We start from the raw sequence: 15,663 nt of genomic DNA on the forward strand, positions 1-15,663 counted from the left end.
AAAAAAAAAAAAAAAAAAAAAAAAAAAAAAAAGAAATGAAGTAATGATTCCTGTACAATAAGGGTGAAACTTGCAAATATTATGCTAACTGAAAAAGACAGACAGGAAAGGCCAAACATATGATTTTTTTATATGGTAGACCCTCAGTGAAAGTACATTAGTGGTTGTCAGACGGTGGGGCAAGAGTGGAATGAAAAGTAACTGCTAATGGATACAAGGTTTCCTTTTGGGGAAATAAAAATATTGTGAAATTAGAGAGCAGTGATAGCTGCACAACTGTGAATACAGTAAAAGAAAAAAACAAAAAAGTAGGGAATTGTATACTTTGAAATGGTGAATTTATAGTATATGAATTAGATCTCAATTAAAATATTAGAAAACAAACCTGCCAAACATTTAACATGGCAACAATCCCTATGATTTGTCCAGAAACTTCATATTTGGGACCTGTGACAGTCATTAAATTAAATATTATTAAGTCGTAATGCTGTCTGATTTTTCATAAAGAAAATAAACATGAGGAGATGTTCTGAAATTTTATTCCGACATCCCCCTGAATACTTTTGAACACTCTGGGGGCATCTAGGATAGAAAATTAAGCTTTTGTAAGGCAAACATGATACTTCACGGACTGTTCCAGGTCTACTTCACCTGACTCCTCTCCTAACCCTGTCTTACCACATATGCAATCTTTCAGCTGCAATGGAAGCAGCAATCTTTCAATGGCCATCCCTTGCTCTTTCACAAACTAGTGTGTGGGCCTGGAATGTATAACCTCACCTTCCCTGTCACAACAACTCCTCCGTGAATTTCACAGCTTCTCTGAAAGTTTCGGAGCCTCCAGCAGAAGTGAACTGCTCCCACCTTTCTTTCTTTAGCAGTCTGTCAGGAACTCCTTCAAAATGTGCACACTAGTATCTGCGGTGCTTCATCTTTTTCACCAGTTTTTAATATGTCCACAGCAAACATATCTAAGTTTGCTTGGATTATTTTTTTTAAAAAGGATGATTGCCTGAGTGTGTTTTATATATTGATTTATTTCACCAGCGTTAAGTACTAAATAAACTATTACATATCCAACATAGTAAAAGAATGTCTGCCAAATTTAGTTGTTAATGTATAAATAAGCTAATAAATACGAATGAAAGACAGTCAATCACATCTATTCTGAAAGAAGGAAATAATATTAATTGTTCGCAAATGTGATTGAGTGTGAAGAAGAAAACACTGACAAGAAATTCCAAATGAAAGAAATTCAATCATATCTCTTCTGTGAAAGAGGAACAACATTGCTTGCATATAGAAATAAATACGGAAATAAATACGGGGAAGAAAACAGTGACAAAGTAAGGCAAAAATACTTAAAAGACAAAACATCAACTGGAAAAGGTAGTGCATACAAAGGCAGGTGCAATTGTTTTACAATTTAAAGTCATGCATTACTCTTAGAGTTCAGAAAAAAGTACGGAATATTTGAAAATAGATGATAGCAATTAAAGTACATATCAATTATGTCAATAATTCAAAATAAAATGAACTTAAATCATTTTAATATGAAGAACAATAGGAAAGTTGATATCAAAATGAAATGAACTTAAATGATTTTAATATGAAGAACAATAAGCAAGTTGATATTTCAAATTTTAGGCTATGTATTTATAATAATGTACACGCTAAACTTTACAAAGTAACTTTATAAAAATTACTTTTAGTAACTTCAAGAAAAGAGGAAATTTTCATTGTACTGTTGATTGATTAATATGCGGGCCTGTTTTGCCTTCTATGATTTTCTGGGGAAAATGTAAATATGGATATTGACATAAAGTTACACCGTTTGAAATATTTTATACTGGACTTCATAAACATATTTCTGATAATTAACAACGTAATTTTTGAAAGTAATTTGCTTAATATTAAACATCTGGTTGCTACCAAATGAATATATTTTATTACCTAATATCTATATTCAACATTATGAATATGTAATTGAAAACGGAATGAATTAAACAAAAATGACTTTATCACATTGTGTTAGTGTACATGCAGCAACTGAAAAAAAACTCAGTATGGTTATTCTGCATTAGTTAAGAAAGTAATAAAACATATGTGCCTTTCCAAAAAGGTGGAGACCTACTAAAACTATTATTTTTAGCTCATTTATTTTTCATATAGCTAGAGTATATTTCCTCACAACAGCAATATTTTTAATTAGATCACTTATAATTTGTTCACAAGAAATATGATTTTTGGAAAATGTATAACAAGAAATCGCAATTTGTTTTCCAAAAATATGTAAGATTCCATTTTAGTAACACATTCCAAATATGCTGACGTTTCAATATGGTAAAGACTCATAAAATAATATACTAACTTGAACATAAATATTTTAAAATAAATTTTGAAATTATATGGTTGGCAATAATAATCTACTGATTACCTTAATTTGCTCTTCAATTGCTAAAAATCCATGGTTTTTTCCTCCGATTTATCAAATTAAACATTTCTGGAAAAAAAGAAAAAAATATTTAATTTCATGATGAGAAAAAATAAATACTCTGTGTTATGGTTACAGTTGTAGAACTATTTGAATATTTCTTGTTGGTTGCCAAGTTTATTATTTCCCACAATGCCTGAGGTCTCACAGCAGAACTATGGTATGTAGAGGAAATTTAGGACACAGATGACACATCTTCCTATACTATCTAGTTTATTATAAGGTTTACTGGGAAAATTGATGGATTTGATAGTCAAGTTTTTTTTCTAATTAAAAGAATATAACATTTTTAATATAAGTTTTGCTATTTCCAAGAAATATCCTTATTTCTTGCCATAGGCTCTTCTAGCTAAGATACTGGGATGAGTCTTATCACTTTTGCCATTAGATAACAGGCATAGAAAACAAACTGAGAAGCACCTTAGCACATCTAATCATACACACACACACACACGCACACCCTTATTTGTGTATACAGACACAAATACTGTAATCTATTTATTTGCAGTAATCTAAATAAATTTGGATTTTAAAAAATAGAAAGAAATATACAAAAGTATAAGTTTATTTAAATCAAAGATTTATAGAGGTATTTGAGTTTTTATTTTCTTTAAATTACCATATGTTTTTATTTTAGTAAACAAGTAATAAGACAGACTTTTTACACCCAAAAAAAATAGTATTGTCCTTCAAAGTATTTTCTTTAGATATTTAATATTTTCTAATGGTTTTGTAACTGGCCATATCCATTTCTGAATGTTCCAATAGGTCTATTTAAAGAGCTTTACACAAAGCTCTTTAGTTTTAGTTACTAGTTTTAGTTACCATACAAAGAGCTTTACACAAAGCTCTTTTGTTTAAGTTACTAGCTTTAGTTACCATACAAAGAGCTTTACACAAAGCTCTTTAGTTTTAGTTACTAGTTTGAGTTACCTTACAAAGAGCTTTACACAAAGCTCTTTAGTTTTAGTTACTAGTTTTACTTACCATACAAAGAGCTTTACACACAGCTTTACACAAAGCTCTTTGTATTAGTTAGTTATTATTATATTTAGTATTTATTTATGCTATTAGTGGTAGTATGCAATCAGGAGGTTAAGTAACTATATATATGATAAACAGTGACAAAATCCATTATCTATTCTAAAATTTTGTCCCCAAATGGATAAAGAATGAGATACAGGGCAGAAAGTCAATAGCATAAAATTAAAGTTGAGCTCTACTTTACCAAATCACTATTGATTAAAGTAAGATATGCTATGATATAAAATGAAAACAAATTAGTGAAAGCTATTCACTGATAAAAGCATTACATTTTGTTCAGGGACTTAAAAAATATTAAAGCAATGAAACTCACTGTATTTTTGGAGTGAGTGTCCATTTGTATTTGCCCAATTAGTGAGGTTTTTGTACCACAAGAACAATTAAAGTTCATACTTGAATGCCACACTTGACTGCTTGGACAGGAAAAACAAATTTTTAATCAACTGCTTAAATTTCACTGGACGATCATTCTAGCATGCTCTCTCAATAATTACTGGCTGTCACTTTTTTTCCCTGGTTTTTGAAGAACTGGCATATCTCATCTTCAAATGTTCTACATATCTAAACAATCATGGGTTGTTCTCTACAGGTTTGCCTACAATACTACCACCTTTAATATCTTTTATTGTTTCCTTCCCATCTGGGAAATACATTCTGACATCCAAGCATGACTAATTTCACAAAGTTCTCCCTAATACTACCAAACCTACTCCACCACAGACAAAACCAATCTTATCTTCCCTGACACTCCTATACCTCTCTGTACATTTCTCTATTTTGCTGAAAGCTACACTATAGTATGAATTGCTAGAGAACAGAGACTGTGGCTTCTTCAATCTGTATTACTCCTCCCTAAAGAACTAAACACCTAACAGCGCCACAAAATGCTGACTGGGTAAACAAAACATTTCCATTTCTTAATTGAACACACACGCACGCACACACACACACACACACACACACAGAAACTTGTTTATTGGAAACTGTATTGGCTGAACATAAATTAAGACCAAAAACAAAAGTACACTCTTATATGTGTCTTTGAATTTGTTTGTATAGCTACCTTTATAGGTTCGTTTTCTTTTTATAGGTAAGCACAGAGAATCTTCCATTTACAGTTTGGTTATTCAACATCTCAGTGCCTCTCTCAATTACAGCCACTTATGGCACTTGAGAGTCAGCAGACAGCTCCGACCAAGGACAAGCTTACATAGAGCCACTTAGCCTGCTAATGAGAAGGCAACCAGGTGTGAGGGAAAACACCAGAAAGAAAAAGGCAAGCAGGGGGGTGAAGAAAATAGAAAAAAAAAAACTGCAAGAAGGGCAGAAAAATGTATTATATCAAATGATACTATTCTATCAGTAAAAGGTAATAAGACTGAATTTCTTTTGTAATTAATAAACTTGATCTAAAAGGGATCTTTTAAAAGGAGCTATAAGAAATATTGTTTTAAGTAATATGATTATTTAGGAGCAAAGAACTCAGGGAAGACAAAAAATGTAATTTATTTTAGATAAAAATAAATGTCTGCAAATATATGTTCATAGTTTCATTACTTTATAGTTCCATATGGTTTGAAAGAGACATAAAAAGCAATGCACCAGAAATTATTGCAATTCACTCTAGGTTTTGAGAATTAAATGGAAACGTTTTGACTTTGAGTACTAGATTGTTTTAATTAAAAATTAAAAGTTAAATTAATTTCTGCTTTAAATCAAACTTTGTAAAGCAATCACATATATAAGATCTCCAAAACGGAAAATAAAATAAAAATGGCATTCAATTCATCAATTAAAAAAAAAGCTGGAATACATGATAAATATGAATGTTCAAGGTACATTTTCTAATCCTAAAATAGAAAGTTTAAAAAGTAGAGAAATTCATTGATTCATCAAATATTTACTCAATGCCAGGCACTGCTCTAGTTGGTATGAATTCAGGAGTGAACTGAACAGATGAAAATTGCACTCACAGAGCTTACCTCTGCATTCCAGTTGTGGAGCAGTAAGTGAGAGTAAGAGACAGATACATGCATACACACACACACACACGCATGTGAACACACACACAGAAAATGTGAGTCTGTGTCTATACGTATACATATACATACACACATTTTTATATATTTATAAAATATATTACCATACTATTATGTGTAATAGATATAGGTGTAAACAATTTACATACATTTTCTATTTACATGTAAAATTCTTACTTTTTTGGCAGGTTAAATTCACATTTAACCCTTAAAACAATTCTCTGAGGTTAGTACGGATATTAGTGACAAGACCAGAATTTGAATGCAAAAAAGCCAAATTCAGACTCTACATCCTCAAGCCTTTCAAATAACATACTTATTGTTACTATGTTTCTTACAGGGATGTTTACAATGAAAGAAAATAAACTTCCCAAAATCTGTATTTTAGAAAATGATCATCTCAGAATTTCATGACACTGATTACTGTTAGAAGATACTTTCACATTTTGGTATTAAAACAAGATTCCAGGAATCCCATTAAAAATAATGTGGAATTAAGATGGAAAATATGTTATTTTCTCAGGCCAGGTGCCATTAATTCCAATATTATGTGGCATCACCTACTGAACTATCCAGTCAAGGTTCATGAGTCAATGAAGAAGTGACATGAACAAACATGTTTTTAAAAGACTATTCTGTTGTCAGTTAATAGATGGCTTTCAGCCTAAGATGACAGTGATATTTTTTAAAAAGGTCAGTGATAATTGAGACTTAAAAACAATACAATGAGTTAGAGAAATTTTTATGAAGAAATACCTTTTTGTCTACGAGAGTTAATCCTTAAATCATTCTTAAAACTAGACCAACAGTTACATATTAGGTATTACTAATATAATTTTATTATTTGTAAAAAGAAGTATATCACTTTCACATCCATCATTTAAATTTTTTTTGGATATAAATAGGAAAATGTGAGTCAATGATCTGAAAACAGACATAATTATCACATTTATGACAGTCCATCTCCACACTTTCAACTAGGCCTTCAAATGTTATCTTTTTACTTATGATGGTCAAATTCTTTTTCCAACTACCCCCTTCGGGTCTCACCCAACTAGCCTATGGGTGATTTTCAAATATCTTCTACTTTGATTTCTTATTGATAGGCATCATCTTATGCCACCTCTTTCTAGATAGTGTTCAGATTGTTTCTTCATCTCTATTTCCAATATCATAATCCTCATCACTGTGTAAAATAGAAAATAAATTTTCACCCTATTTTACAGATTAGAAAGCTGTAATTCACAAATATTACCATGGTTATTACATAATATTTTAAAGACAAAAGTCCAAGACAATTTGTACTTAGTTCAACCGCCTGCCACTCATCTTGTCTCACTGGTCTACACACCTCAATAGTACCTCTTAGAACACCATTCAATTCCCTCTCAAATCTGCCTTGCAAATGACTCCCAGAACAACTTAAGACTTCATTTTTCTCATGATGATTTTCTGCTCTGTAATCCAAAAAAGCACTGTTTTAATTTTCACAGAGTCTGGTTTTCAAGAATTTATAAAGGATTAATACAATTTTTGTATTACAAACACCACTTTTTGACACCACTCTACTCCAAATAGAATTTCCATAACAGCAAGCTTGTGTTGCTGACTGGCACCTCAGACAAGACTATTCTGAACAGAGTGGCTTGTCAGCTAATGCGATCCCCTGTACACTTGTTCAAAGTTTTAAACACTGTGCTGAAGTCTCATCTTCCCAAAAAATTAGCCTCAACTGTTTTGCACAAACTCACCTCTAAATGCTTGGTAAACTTTAAATCAGTAGTACAAAGTTTAGTCCTGTATGCACCCATATTTTCTACCTGTTAGCCCATGGCCCCAAGAAAGAGTATTCCATTATATAAAGTATCTGGGGACGGAACAGTGAGAATGGCTAAATAGTCTCCACAAAAATCAACGATAAAACTGGACAAAATTGCTAAAAACAACAGTTTCAGGACTATAGAAATTAACCAGTCATTTAACAAATTAGGAAATGTTTATCAAGAAACACTACTGAACTTCTGGTAGGAACAATGGGGATCCCATGTCATTTTGCTTTGGAATTTTCCTCTCTCTCCCATCCCCAAATAGGCTTACTGTCAGATCAAAAAACAAATCTTAGCAAATATAAAAGGATGAAAAATCATATAAATTGTGTTGCCTTACCAAAACAGAATTAAATTAGAAATAAAAAGAAAAATAGATTTTGGAAATCCCTAAATATTTGGAAGTTTTAACATTTCTATATATCCCAAGGGTCAAAGACAAAATCACAAAAGAAATTAGAAAATATTTTAACTAAATGGAGCAAAAGCATACCATAACAAAAATTATGAGATGCATTGAAAGCAGTGCTCAAAGGCAAATTTATAGCTTTAAATGCCTCCATTAGAAAGGTAGGAAGATCTCAAATCAATAATCAAAGCTTCTACCTTAAGCAAAGAGAAAAAGAAGAGTGGGCTAAATGCCAAGTAAGCAAAAAAAGAGGGAATAAAGGAAAGAAAAGAAGAATAAAAGAAAGAAGGTGTAAACTTTACCAGAAGACCAATGTTAAAATGACTGCTAATTATTTAAAATCCCACTAATTAATATTAAAATCCCACTAATTATTTATCTTATGCTATGAAAAAAATTCCTTACCTTCTGTATCTGGTAGCATTTTCATTTTTAACATGACACATCAATGAAATTACTCTTAAGTTTCCTCCTCATTGAAAAACATATAATTGATTTTTTGGTAATAGTCAACAGATCTATAAAGTATATAAAAATGCACAACATACAGGAAACTCACAGGTTATTATTAGGGAAAAAATACAGAAAATCCAGAGAATGATCCTCAAACCTTTGTCAATATATTACCCAAAAATTTTGCTTATAGAAGGCTGAGCTTCTTACATTTTGTTTATATAAATACTAAAATACTTATAATTAATGCAAGGAAGGGCAGAAATATATTGTGGTGACTGTCAGTTTGCCTGTCTGTATATATAAGGTAGAGTAGGATAAGACAGGATAGGATGATGGGATAGGATAAGATACTGTACCATTCCGTACCATTCCCTACCACACCATACCATGAAAGCAAAGGCAAAAGAAGGAAAGAGAAGAACCCGTGCTGAGGTGTCTTCTATATACCCAGCCATTGTGGTAACAGCTAGGAATAGGGCAGTGTAAACAGATACAGTTCTTTCCCTCAGAGAAGAGATTTTTTTTAACATTAAAACCAAGGATTAGGTCTTTTCTCTATTCCTTTAGTGCAGAGAATTATTCTTTCTCAAGTATCAAAAGCTACCCAAAGCTCCCACAGCTTCCACAGTCACAATCAATTCCGTCGTCGTCTAGCCAAGGACTGACTCACAGATGCTTCAACTTACTGCTAGTATCTAAGGAACTATGTAGCCATTCTCTTATGACATAATAAAGGAGAAAACAAGACCTGCTGTGAATAACCCACCCTCAGGAAGAGTTCTAGCATTCTGTTGTAGATAGGAAAATAAGAAGCTTCTTATGAAGGGAGAAAAGATGGTAAAATATACAGCAGATGTGACTGATGGAGGCTTGAACAGACATCTAGAAAAGGATTCAGTACAGAATGGAAATTCCATATGGGCAAGATGGGCTAATGGCTGGGGGCAGTGGGTTTCCTGCTCTCCTTTAAACACTTTTCTGCATTACAAGTAGTCAGCAGCCCATGTCTGTAACCCTAGGAAGACTTGGTGGGCTTCCAGGAAGATATTTCCTCAGCAATGCCTGCTCCTTTCTCTCTCTGCTTGAGAAATAGCTTTCAAATTATCAATATTAAAAAAAAAAAAAAACATTTAATTTACCCTCTGTTTTTATCCCTCAAAAATGGCTATGTTTTGACTATAATTACACATGACAAGTGGTATTTGCATACCAATCGTGGTTTCCAACTTCTATAATAATGGGAATTATTAAACTTCTTTATTTATAATGAAATATGCCTACGCTCTATATACTTTTAAATGGTAATTTTCTAGTAGAACATGCTGAAATCTACCCTGCAGTTTATATCATGAAATCATTGTTAAACAGTATATACATTTACATATTCTATGACAAAACAGTTCAAAACAATTGGAAGTTTGCTTTGTAAGTAATGAAAATATAACAATAATTTATATTTAAGTATTTAAGAAGTTTTAGTAAGAAGGGGATTATAAAGATCAATGTTCATTTGTTCAACTTCAGTAGGAATATAGTATATTTTAATAATAAATATTGTTCAAAATACAAGGGATAAAGTCAGGAAAGAAAACATTTGTTCTCAGAATTCCTGTTAAAATGAGAAACTACCACTCATAAAGCAAAAAGTTAATTTTCAATATATACCTGCAATTAAGTGACACTGATCGCTGTTGCTTCTTCAGATATGAATTCTAACCTCATGTATTTTTTTTCTAAGATGAATATACAAAGAGAACATATAGACCCTTTGGTCTTTACAGTAGTTATATTTTTGAAAGATTGCATATTAACTAATTCATTTTGAATGCATTGGAGATATTTACCTTTTACACAAGCTTCATACTAAATCATTTTGAAATGCATTGCAAAGTAATCAGCTTTCAACATATATATTATTTAAGCACTCTACCATTGCTCCATCTCCTTTCCTTTCACACTGGTCAAACATACCAAAATCTAACCTGAAACATGCATGCTGGGACAGTGTAAGTCAGATTAACTTAGGGAGTACACTTGATGATTCATATGATAATTATCTCAGGGTTATGGATGTAGGAAATTTTGTCCTGGTTTATGTCCAAAATTTGAGTAAGAAATTTAAAAAATTCATTAAAGCAGTAATGATCTACTAAGAAAAGATCCTTTTCCTTAAACATTTATGTATCCTGTCTTAAACTATCCAGTTTTTAGTTCACAAAACTGTACTTTCCCTTCATGGTAAATTTAGATTAAAAAATTTAGAGTTTAATCTTGAACTATTAAATACAAGGAAAAATAGCCTAAGAACAAGTTATTGCACCAGCACATGCTACCATATACCTTCTACAGACTCATGATAGATTTTTTTTAAGATTTACTGAATTTTTGTAAACTTAGGCAGTTGCTGAATGTCAGTTCCAGAAAAATGACTTTTATCTCACATATCTAGAAGGCCAAATTGTCAGGTGATACAAATCCCAATGAAAATCCACTATGCCAGAATCCTTACTGTTTTACTAAAGACGAGAACCTGGCATCTAATGAAATGTTCTCAGAGGTTTAAAATAGTTTGGATTGCCAAGCCAGACACTGAATCTCAGATGAACTTTTTCCAAAAATCCTCATTCCTCTGGTCATTAAAAAAAATCAATAAATGTATTCTAACTAAAGTTTAAAAAGCTTCTGAGAAGTGACCTCTGCCAAAGTGTTTTGGGAACATTCCAACTGTGCAGGGGGCAGAATGTGGGATCAAAAAGCAGAAAGAAGGAAATAAAGAAATGCTTCTGCACAAGTGAAAAAGAAATCTGGCTGGAGGTCTGAAAGGGATTAACTTACATATCAAATATCAGGTTTCCATTGCATTGCCATTCTGCTTTCTCCTTTTTTCTCTGCCCCCTTCCTACATTGCCTATAGTTCATCGCATGAAGCTTTATTTCTCACTTTGTCTAAGATTTCAAGCAGAAAATCTTTAGTACTGAGGTCTTAAAAATTTGCTTTATGTTCCGCAGTAATAGTCCCTTATCTGAGACTCCAACATCTGGAAATCAAACCAATGTAACTTACAAGTTTGAATCAGAAAACACGTTTGAAAAAAAAAAAAAAAAGGCACACTGCACTAAAATTGAACTTCATGGAATGGCCTTCAGTCAAGACCTACTTATTCTTTCTTTCCTATACAGAGTTCTAACAAACAGAAATCAGAAGAAGCAAAAGCAGAGTATTGACAAACTGACATCCAAAAGAAATACCTAAGGCTCTGAGGAAAACAGAAAAAAACAAGAAAGAACTTTGGAAATAGCTTTACTATTCAAATGCAAACATCTGCAGTGGACACTTGAATAGGAGGAATATTTGCCCCAACTTTTCAGAAATTTTTTTTTTCTACCCAAAGAATTACCCCCACACCCACCCAAACAAAATCCTAGATAACTAAAGTTTTACTCATACATGATTCAAGCTAGTCATAATAAGGTTAGGTAATACTGGTATTCTAGATAAGCAAAAGTTAACGCCCTTGACTAAGTTCAAAGGATTTGTATATGTGTAGGTATTTTACTCTGCCTTTTGAGGACATTACTTTTAAGTATTTATATTTTATGTCTATATGTTATAGCTATAAAAAGAAGAGTATATAAATCTAAGTTTTAAGTTATTTAGATATTGCATGTCTATTGGGGGAAAATTCATATCAACCTTTCATATAAGATTCACTAAAATTTTTTTAACCTGTTGGCTTTTTGTAGGAAAACGTTAATGCATCCATAGACCTTTTTAAAATTAATGGATGTTGCATACAGTTAGCAACACAGCTCTTTGAAAAGTAAAAAAGTCATTAAAGTGAAACAATATTTTTCGGAATAACAAAAGTCAAAGAACAGCAAACTATGAAAATAATTTACCTGAATTAAAATGTTGTGTTATTTTTTAATTTAATTGATGCTAAATTTAATTTCCATTGTTACTAAATGTAATCAATTAGTTTTGAAGTATACATTCCAGAGATATAAAGGAAATGCTAATAACCAAAATTTTAACATTTTAACATTTTTTTGTACTTTCCCCCTTAATGAAAGTTAAATTCTCAAATTCATATGGGATAAATAGGCAAACATAATTTTAAGTATACCTATAAATGAAAATCATTACGTCTCTTATTTCTTTAAGATATTATTTCAAATTAAATAACTATGCTTTATAGAAAAGTCACATTTATCGTCTCTTACATGAATGTTATATGCTTATTATAATTTTAAGAATAGCATGCTGTGGTTATTACAATAAAAAATCAAGATCAAAGATGAGCTAGGTATTTTTGGAAAAGCGACAAAGAAAAGTTTTAAAAAACTTGTCTGAAATCATTTTTGCATATCCCAAATTTGCTATTTTCTTCTAATGTTTGGCAAAATTCCTACTAATAGGCAGCAGCTTTTTAATATTTTAATATTTCAATGTGTTATTTTAACTTTTATTTCTATTAAAATGGATGACAAATTAAATTACACAAAAGGCAAACTTTTATATATTTAGATTTCAAAAGAACATTGTTTACAGTCATTTTCATTCAATAATCAATCTAATAAACAAAGAAAAAGCCACAGTAAACCTAAAGCTGGGCTAGCTAACTGCGCTACAAAACTGAGTTAAATATTGTTCCTATTACCAGGACATTCACAGGCAATTGCAAACTTTCTTAACAGTACACAACAGTCTTGGTTTGGCTATTTAATGATCAACATTAGGTATATGAATAACAAAGAGTGAAAATAACAAAGCAACAGCAATAACAAGCTTAAAAGGTCAACTAACTTAATTGAAGCACAATTTAGATCTTAATCCATATAAACTGTTAATAATTACAATGGAATACAAAAGCAAAATTATTAAAAAATATCACTTAAATGTTAAATAGCAAATAAAAACAAAACATCTGTCTCTACTTCACTGCAGTCAAAGACAGTCAAATGCAAGTTGATCCAATTAAGCCAATTTAGGATCCACAACTACTTAAAAGCATGACCTATATACTAAGTGATGAAGGCAAAATGGATTTGGTCCAAATCCGCTTTATTTGCTTAGATGCTATTTATTATGGCTATATTTTATTATACAGTAGTAAAAAATTACAGTGTGACATCCTGTTATTTCCCACTGGGAAAAGTGATACAGATGCACTATTAAACCTCAGCACAGGCATCAGGATGTCAGGCTACACTCCACTTGTGCCTTTATAATGTGTCAATAGACGTTGATGTTTATGCAGCTGATGGTAAAGCCAGCCAAATCACCGCCACTTAAATGTTCCATAAAATCATGGCTTTATAGAAATCTAGAACCTTTTCAGCATTTCTGGTGACTGTACACATATTGGAAAGAGAATGCTTATTTTAAAAGAAAGCAAGTAATGACCATTAGTTCTTTTTTTAAAAAAGTAATTAAATGCCTTAAATTTTCCCTAAAACTAATACACATTTTCAAGGAAAGGATCTAGCATATCACAGAATACCTCAACATTTATCTTTGCCAAACAAAATTTTAGGTAAGTTGTAAACCCTAGTTCGGATCAGTTCTAAAAAATAATTTGTTGAGAAATTATGCTTCACAAGAGAATTAAGATTATAGCTTTTCTAAAACCCATAAATATCTTTCCTGTTTCATCATTATTCTCATCAATTTATATTCATCATGTGTTGAAAATGTTGTAGAATTCTAACTACACAAATAGAAATTCTCATTTTTTTTCTGTTACTTGAAAGAGAGAAATGGTAAGAAAAATTAGTTTTTCAGTTAATAGTTGCCAGTTCTGAAAATACTAGCTGGTGTTCTACAGTGCTATATGCTTTAGGCAGGAAAATATTCAGAGATTCACCTGCAGAGATTCAGGTGTTCCAAAATTTGTTTTTCCTCTTGAAGCTGAAGCAATTTTAGATTGGCTGCCATGGGGCATCCCCCCAGCCTCAGCAGATCCTGAAGCTGAGACTTCCTAGTATCCAACAGCACCACTGCAAACTACATCTAGGCTTCCGGAAAACATAGAGTAAGTGAGGCACCAAGGCAGATACATTTCCCTTGCCTCCAATATATGAATGATCTAATTCTTTCTGAGATGGTTTAGCCCAAATGCTCTTGAACATCAAGAGCCTCTGTTAGCTGGGAGTGCGTTCTATGCCTTTTGCACTTGCCAAGATATTGGTCCCCTTAGCCAGTCTCAGTAAAGCAAAAGAAAACTACACTGTATCTGTTAAAACAATCAGTTAAACTTCTGAGTGGTATATTGTATTCAATTTTTTTGTAACATTTTGTGATCTCCCAGTCAAATAAACTCAGTAACAACAATTTCTTTTTTTTAAATCTTCCTATTTAGAGAATCAACTTTGGATAACGAGACAGCTGGGCAGTATGCATCTGCATTATTGTCACAATGTCATAACAATTTTCTATAACTTGGGCATAATGATATTAGCCTACAATACTCATCTTCCATTCCCTTCTCCAGATAAGCATTTTTTTTTTTTTTTTGTCTTTTAGAGAATATCCTACTATTTTATGATCCCTCTAGAAATTCAGCCTTAGGCTAAGTAAGGTTTGTCATAATTGTTAGAACTTTTAAGAACACAAGCACAGAATTATTATTTTCCATACCTGTTAAAATATCATAACACAGCCATTCAAAAGTTGACATTGAATGACATTCAGGTACTATTGAAAAGACCTCCACAAACAACATTACAGTAACCATTGCTATTATTGCTGAATTTTGGTGATGATTATTGTCTCTCAAATGCTCGCTCTGTCTTCATCTCTAACTCCAACCTGTTTGTACGTATGGTGACTCACATTTAGAATGTCCTCTAATTCTCCATCAATGTTAATGGCTTCATTTACTTATTCATTCATTTATCTTACAATAGTTATTCTAAACCTGCTGTGTGCTAGACAGTGCATTATTTTGTGTGCTACAAAAATAAATAACTGCTGAATTCCCCGTGGAAGAAAGTTGTATAAATGAATACTCTAAAAACATAAGGTCGGCCGGGCGCGGTAGCTCACGCCTGTAATCCCAGCACTTTGGGAGGCCGAGGCGGGCGGATCACGAGGTCAGGAAATCGAGACCATCCTGGCTAACACGGTGAAACCCCGTCTCTACTAAAATACAAAAAATTAGCCGGGCGCGGTGGCGGGCGCCTGTAGTCCCAGCTACTCGGGAGGCTGAGGCAGGAGAATGGCGTGAACCCGGGAGGCGGAGCTTGCAGTGAGCCGAGACCGCGCCACTGCGCTCCATCCTGGGTGACAGAGTGAAGACTCCGCCTCAAAAAAAATAAACATAAAAATAAAAATAAAAATAAAAAAAAACCATAAGGTCAATGTTTTGTTTAAAAAAAACAACTGAAAGCAGT

General features: G+C 32.2%; 1 protein-coding gene across 3 annotated transcripts in view; it reads right to left on the reverse strand.

Moving 5' to 3' along the window:
• ADGRL3 (adhesion G protein-coupled receptor L3) overlaps positions 1-15,663 on the reverse strand; it is an 868,510-nt gene that overhangs the window by 688,702 nt on the left and 164,145 nt on the right. For all 3 annotated transcript variants that reach the window (XM_025386284.1, XM_025386285.1, XM_025386286.1), the window contains exon 2: positions 2,438-2,503. The gene's annotated coding sequence lies outside the window, so the exon portion shown is untranslated. The remainder of the gene's footprint in view (positions 1-2,437; positions 2,504-15,663) is intronic.

The sequence above is a fragment of the Theropithecus gelada genome, chromosome 5 (genome assembly GCF_003255815.1).
Source record: "Theropithecus gelada isolate Dixy chromosome 5, Tgel_1.0, whole genome shotgun sequence".
NCBI lineage: Eukaryota > Metazoa > Chordata > Mammalia > Primates > Cercopithecidae > Theropithecus > Theropithecus gelada.